The following is a 6,991-nucleotide window of genomic DNA, read 5'->3' on the forward strand; positions in this document are numbered from 1 at the left end:
CCGGTGTTCTCGCCTATAGTTTTGAATGGGGGAAAAATTAGTGATTGTTTTTTTTTAAGTTGTCATGACTGAACAGAAGACATGGTTAGAATGTACACAAGCACAAGTGTAGCTCTATTTTGATGTATAATGTATGCGTGCAGAGGCAGAATTGAGGGAGATACGCCCATTTAAAAACATATTTAAGTGAGTTCCGAACCCTGGTCTCCCTGCTTAGTGTCATTACCAGTTGAGCTAAAGGCAATTTGCCTCTAGTTAGATTGGAAACAATGGCATTTAATCCAATCTCAGGGAGTGGCATAATGGTTGAAACTGCTCAGCTACCTGCAACCCTACTAGTAAGTTCACAGCATGTCTCTCTGATTGGCTTCATTGCAACAATTTAATTATCAAATGTTAATCTTGTTAGAGCGAGGGGATACCAAACACCGAACAAAAGCTCATAATTCAAAAACTGTTCGTCATAGTGCTGAACTGACAATGTGAGAATCTGCACAAGTGAAGCTCTGTTTTGATGTATTTTATGCATGTAGAGCTAGTATTCACAGAGATACGGGAGTTTTGGAAGTTTGTAACAAAAGAGTGCAGGCCAAAGGTGGTGAACGAACTGGTCGATTTGGCATTGATTTGATGTCTTTAGAGCGAACAGTTTAGGCGCAGCTAGAGCTAGAAGAAGAATGAATAATGACAATAATAATAAACATAGCCGCAAGCGGCGATTACGGGGTCCAAGCACATCAGCCGTAAATTGAATGGGTGATGGCTGCCATTGTTTCTCAGTCATCAACTTGTCCTTGAAGACTTTATCAGGACCCTTGACCAAGATGCAGTATACAAAATTCTAACTTTATTAGGGAATTGGTTCAGGAGATATGGCCATTCCTTTGCTATAGTGCTACACATTCATGGATTTACCCCAAACTTGATCACCTTAAGCCTATTGTCCTATAGATATCAGTTCTCATGTAAATGTGACAGGTAATGTAAATGTTAAATAGGTCAATTTTTGCCATTCTGAAATACATGTATTACATGCAAGAATGTTTGCCATTAGAAGAAGCCAGATGATTTTTGCCATCTCAGGTCAATGAAAGTTGACCTGAGTCTAGGTGTCTGGGTCAAATTAATGTTGACCTGGGTGTAGCCATCTGGAATGTAGCAAAGTGTAGTTTTCAACTGGGTGAGTGGTTTAATGTGAGTTTGCCATGTAATTGTCATACAGATTGCTATTTGACACATCCAAAACAATCCTGCATAGTTTCATGATGATAGTCATATTTAAGTCAGGGCTGATGAAATTTGATTGGCTGATAGCAGCCATCTTATTTGAGCTATCAGCTTGTGCTTATAGACTTTATTAGGACCTTTGACCAAGACACAGCATGCAACATTTGAACTTGATTGGGCTAGTTGTTTAGGAGTTATGACCATTTGTTTGCTATAGCGCCACCTATGGACAGATTTACACCAGATTTGGTAGGCTTGACTCTAATGGCCTGTAGATGAGGGATCTCAAGTTTGGTGATGACTGGACATTGCTGTCAGGACTTATAGCTTATTATATCAATAGACTGCACACTCACAAATTTCATTGGCTTACTGCGGCCACATCTTTTAACATAGCAACTTTCTTTATACTGGGATTAACGATCTTGATCTGAAGATGCCGTGTTTGTGCAAATCGGACAAACCGTCTAGGAGTAGATAGATTTTAAAGGTTTTACAAAAAAATTCAAAATGGTGGAAAATCCAATATGGCTCATCATTTTGGTCTAAGAGGCTTTTTTCATCTGGTTCATCTGGAGCCAGGGAATCAGGGGAAAAAAAATCAGGGTAATTTTTTTACCTGAGTAGATGGTGACCATAGGAACCTATCTACCAAGTTTGGTAGCTCTAGCTTCTATAGTTTTTGCTGTGCCAACACTTTTAGAGCAGAAAAAAAATAAAAACAAAAATAATAGAAATGGGAACAAACACAATAGGGTTCCAGCACTACGTGCTTGGACCCCTAATAAGAAGAAAAAGAAAAAGAACAGTAGTGTTCGGGCAACCACACTAATAGATTACCGAGGTGGGTACGTAGTTACTGGTTCTTCTCTGGTGTCGGAAGTAAATTCCCCTATGGAAAATTACAATGGGCTTTGCACACTATCCATCTTTACTCAAGTTCGGATTCATTTCAGGAGCTGGGAATTTCCTGAATTAACCTGTTTGGTGTGAGGATATATTTTGACTCATCAAATGTTTCGATATTTAGCGAAAATGTTAATGTAGTGACCCAATGACGGCTAGACTACACTACCTTCTGGCTAAGGAGCAGAAGGAACACCATGGTTAAAATGCAAGCACTAGTGCAGACAATTCCCCCACAGAGAACAAACCACTCGGACATGAATTGGAAAAAAGAGGCGTCTTTTATTACATAAATAGTTTAAAAACAATATTTTAGTTAAAAGCAATCACTTCCCCCTCGCAGGGGTAACCAGGGCACGGTCTGTTTCAGTTCTGCACCGAACACCATGCCGAGAAGAGAGTGATGGAGAATGCACCACATGCACACGTCACCCGATCGTCCATACAGTCATGCAGTTGCATCCATGAAGTGAAAATAGCACCCAAATATCACCACCTAATGGTGCACATCGTATAGCCAAGCACCCAGACACCTAGCAGCCAGGACAGGAACAACCGCCCCAAAGTAGGCCCCGGCTCCAGTACAAGTTAGCCAGCTAGCACAGCTAAGCAGCCCACATCTTTTCGTCGGGGAAGCTTTAGACAGACAGATTTTAAAATGCAGTTCGCCAAAATAAATAACCCTGGACACAGTGGCCGGCACGGTTCCTTTAAAGGGAAAACAAAATATTAGAATTGCCAGCCATGTTAAATAGAAGTGCATCTCCGCAAGTTAACATTGCCATCAACATACTTTACAAGTTCGTGGTTCAGCTTAATGCAGGTCCAAGTCAGATGAAACGTAATTAGATTTCCAAGCGGTCTTGCCTTCCGCAAAGTTTACCCATGGGAATGACACACTATGGAAGACAACCATGTAAGTATTGACACTCAAAACAATTCAGGTAGTAAATGAATGAAACGATTTATACCATCAGGTTGCAAAAGCTCCAGTTTAGGTGCCACACTTGTCTCAGCTTCTCTAGCCAAGCCGTAATTTTAACCTAAGAGACAAAATAAATATAGCCAGTTCAATGCGGACGTGAGTAATGTTTCCACAGCGATATAACTACGTTCAGTACAAAAAAAAGGTACTGCGTCTGTTCCGTCCTCTCTACAATCCTTTATGTAAATTGACGGGCAGTGCAACTCCCTCTGCAATCATCACGCAGACGACATTGGACTGGCTTCATATTCCTTTAATGACGATCGCAGATAGGGTAAAACTAAACACAGAAACACGGTCGTAATGACTGTAAACACACGTCAATAAACAATATTAGCAACCACTGCATCTGTGCCTGACCTTCAGTAATACAAACGAACTGTAACGTAGCTCAAATATTGTTATACATCAAATAACTGAAAATATACTTAACGTAAAATATAAATTACGTAAAATATCTAATATGTAAAACATACCAACGACGCTCATATTAAGTCTGAATGTGAACGAATTAACTAATGTTTCGAACGAAGTAGATGAAGGTGACCGTTACTGAGTTTTTCTTGAATTGTTACCAATGCCAACAATTGTAGCCCATTGCCATGGAAACAATTGTAGCCCATTGTCGCGGGGAAAAACAACTCTAACGTGGGCAACTAAATACAGAGAACACAACGTCCTAGAGCGTAACAGAATTAATAATAATAATGCTACTTCCCATGGGAGCAGATCACTTGCCTTCATCCCAGCAAAACTTATATGGTTATCCTCTCCTCTCCTAAAGCCAATGGATTGGCAACTTGGTAATTGACATAGGCTATTGACGAAGGTGTTGTCAATGAATACCCGCAATTAGAAAACCCAACGTCGCCCGCATTTTGCTGCCAGTGAAGAACCGCAATTAAAGACCACCGTTCCCCACATTAAGATTTAAGACTTGCAGTTTGTTATTTAGTCCACTTTTTGAACGACATATCCAATATAGCAGTGTTTCTCAACCCTCTCCTGGAGTACCCCCTGCCCTGTATGTTTTAGATCTCTCCCTGCTCCAACACAGCTGATTCAAATGATCAACTCGTTATGAACTCCTGAAGCTGCTTAATAACAAACTGATCATTTGAAACACTGCAATAGAGCAATGCGGGAGGAACGTCCTGACAAATCAGATACCACCATTTCATCCAGGCACTCTGATCTTCGGTCTAGAAAACCATTGGCTCTGAGAAAGAAAACCCATTTAGGTTTGCTAGTGGAAGACACAGTAGCAAAGACAATGACAGTTGGTAGTTAGCTAGCTAACAAACAACCGTAATTGTTATAAAATGGTTCAGTGCTTTGTCCCAGACTGCAGCCACTGTACAAATGTGAACGACTTTGCTAGCTAGCTAGCTGGTTAGCTATGCTACCTAACGTTACACTGGCCTACACTCACTGACACCCTGTAGGTCTTATCCCTCACGCTCGCCCTGACCAAACCGGTGATATGGCCCTCAAAAAAACTGAATTCCTCCACATGCCCTGATTTATAATGGTTTTCGACCTGCTGAAAACTTCGGGTCTCATCCTTAAAGAAGAGGAGAATATGGCTAAGTGACACCATTGCTGCTAACGATGAGCTTGCTATTGCTGATAGCAATGACTGCTAAATTGAATTCATTTTTCAATTCAGTTTATTATAAATAGCTTTTTAAAACATGAGTTGTCACAAAGCAGCTTTACATCTGTATTCCAGGCCTGATACCCCCTCAGAGCAAGCCAAAGGTGACAGTGGCAAGCAAAAATTCCCTGCCTAATAGGAAGAAACCTTGAGCAGAACCCAGGTTAGAGGGGGAGCCCATCCGCTTCTGGCTGGCACCGGATGGACAAATAGAGTAGGACAGAATTTCCTAAGAAGTTCTTTACAGTACTTACGAGTGATGAAACATGTAAGTAGTAAGACACAGCAGTATATGGTGCTAAAACATAATGAGACTTCCAAAGATGAGCTTGTAAGCTAGCTGCTATAGCGATAGCTGATAGCGATGATTAGCCACACTCTAGCTAGCAAGGCCGGAGAGCGGGAATGAGAAAGCTCTGTGGTTTCATGGGACGTGTAGTTTTTAGTCCATGGTTGTACTAGCTAGATAAGATAAATTAAATTACGTAAAATTATGGAAGCTTGACGATGGAAGTACAGCTCCACAAGGAAAGGCAAAGATTCTACATCCTCTGTTTTACATTGAAGCCTCCCGCTTGGAAACTTCTGCCCGCTGCCCCCCCTCTACTGCTGAAACCGGTGAGCAATGTCGTTTGATGCCGGCGAAGGATCCCGAGGAAAACCCGTGGACTGGACTTGGAGCCAAACCAAAAACCATGGCATGCTCAACACCGATCGCCACTGCGTCATGGTCCATTGTCCAGTCTCGCAGGCGAAGGGGAAGACGCTCCAGCTGCGTCCCGCCGCAAGGGGAACTGAGGCTTGAAAATGGGTTTTCGGCGCTCGATGAGCCGGATCATTCCACCGCGGCGACCGGTTCAGATGGCAATCCTGGGCTGACAACCACCGACATGGCTGTTCCTTCTCCGGGTGTCTCTCGACCCGAGAGTCGGGATGGGAGCAGGCCTCCTCCTCGACGCCACTCACCACCTCGTCCAAAGGTGAAGTTCGTACCACTGGAGCGGATCACCTGAGAGAATCCCCTGAAAAAAGGCCCGCTGCACTGTTACCACAGGCCCTCCCTCCACTCTCATTGTCGGCTCGTCCATGGTGTGGCACCTCAACCTCCCAACAGCCGAGACCTTCTGCTCTCCGGGAGCACTTGTTTCACACATCAACTCATCCATCCCATCCATAGTTCAGGATCACTCGACTGAGTATCATCGCTTATACTGGATCCAATGACATCAAACTCCAGCAGACTGAAAAACTGGAGGCAGATTTCAAAACCCTTATAAACACTCTACTTGACTCTGGGAAACAATGCATCGTCTCTGGTCCCATTCCCTCAGTCTGTTTGCATTCGCCAGTTACACGTCTACGTACACGTACACAGGGCTATTGTAGTGCATTAAATATACCATTTGTGGATAACTTCGCCAGCTTCTGGAAAAGATGCGACTTGTTTGCACAGGACGGACGGCATTTAAATCGGGCCTAACAAGATTATTAGCCAATAATATTGAACTTGCGCTTCAATCACACAAGGCTGTGAACAATTGACATATGGTGAGTCCGATGCCAATCAGCTGTGAACTCGTATCACATGTAACACGTAATTTTAATTATCCCAAATCTAATATGGCATTTAGTACCTTGCTCTTGGCTCGGGCGAACACTGTTTCTACTGTCTCTAAGCACATATTCCCTACTAACACTATCATACCTGTACCTCTCTGCACCGATGCCTTGCCTTTATCTCTCATTCCATCTATTACTACTGTGCATAGAAAACGTAGACCTAGGCTTAATGCTGGTTGCAATCTCAGTAACGTAACTAACATCTTAGTAAAACCCTTGATCCATACGAAGTTGGACTTGAATATTAACATGGCACTTTTGAATGTACTGCAGCTACACATCGACAGGGTAATATTCTTGACGTGGTAGTATCACATGGGATAAGCATCAATAATGTTTTAGTGTCTGACATTGCTGTCTCTGATCATTACTGTGTGCTCTTTGACGCTCTGTTAAATATCTCTCATAGCAAAAGAGGATTCAAAATTCAAAAATGATACTTAGATGCCACCATAGAACGAAATCTTTCTGAACTTACAAACTCTTTTGATCTATGTAATGCACACCGTTCGTTAAATGAAATGGTCGATGCCTTAAATAGCAACTTAAGAAACGCATTGGACAGCGTTGCGCCAGTTAAGATGAAAAAGAGATCA

The sequence above is a fragment of the Megalops cyprinoides genome, chromosome 9 (assembly GCF_013368585.1).
Source record: "Megalops cyprinoides isolate fMegCyp1 chromosome 9, fMegCyp1.pri, whole genome shotgun sequence".
NCBI classification, from domain to species: Eukaryota; Metazoa; Chordata; class Actinopteri; order Elopiformes; family Megalopidae; genus Megalops; species Megalops cyprinoides.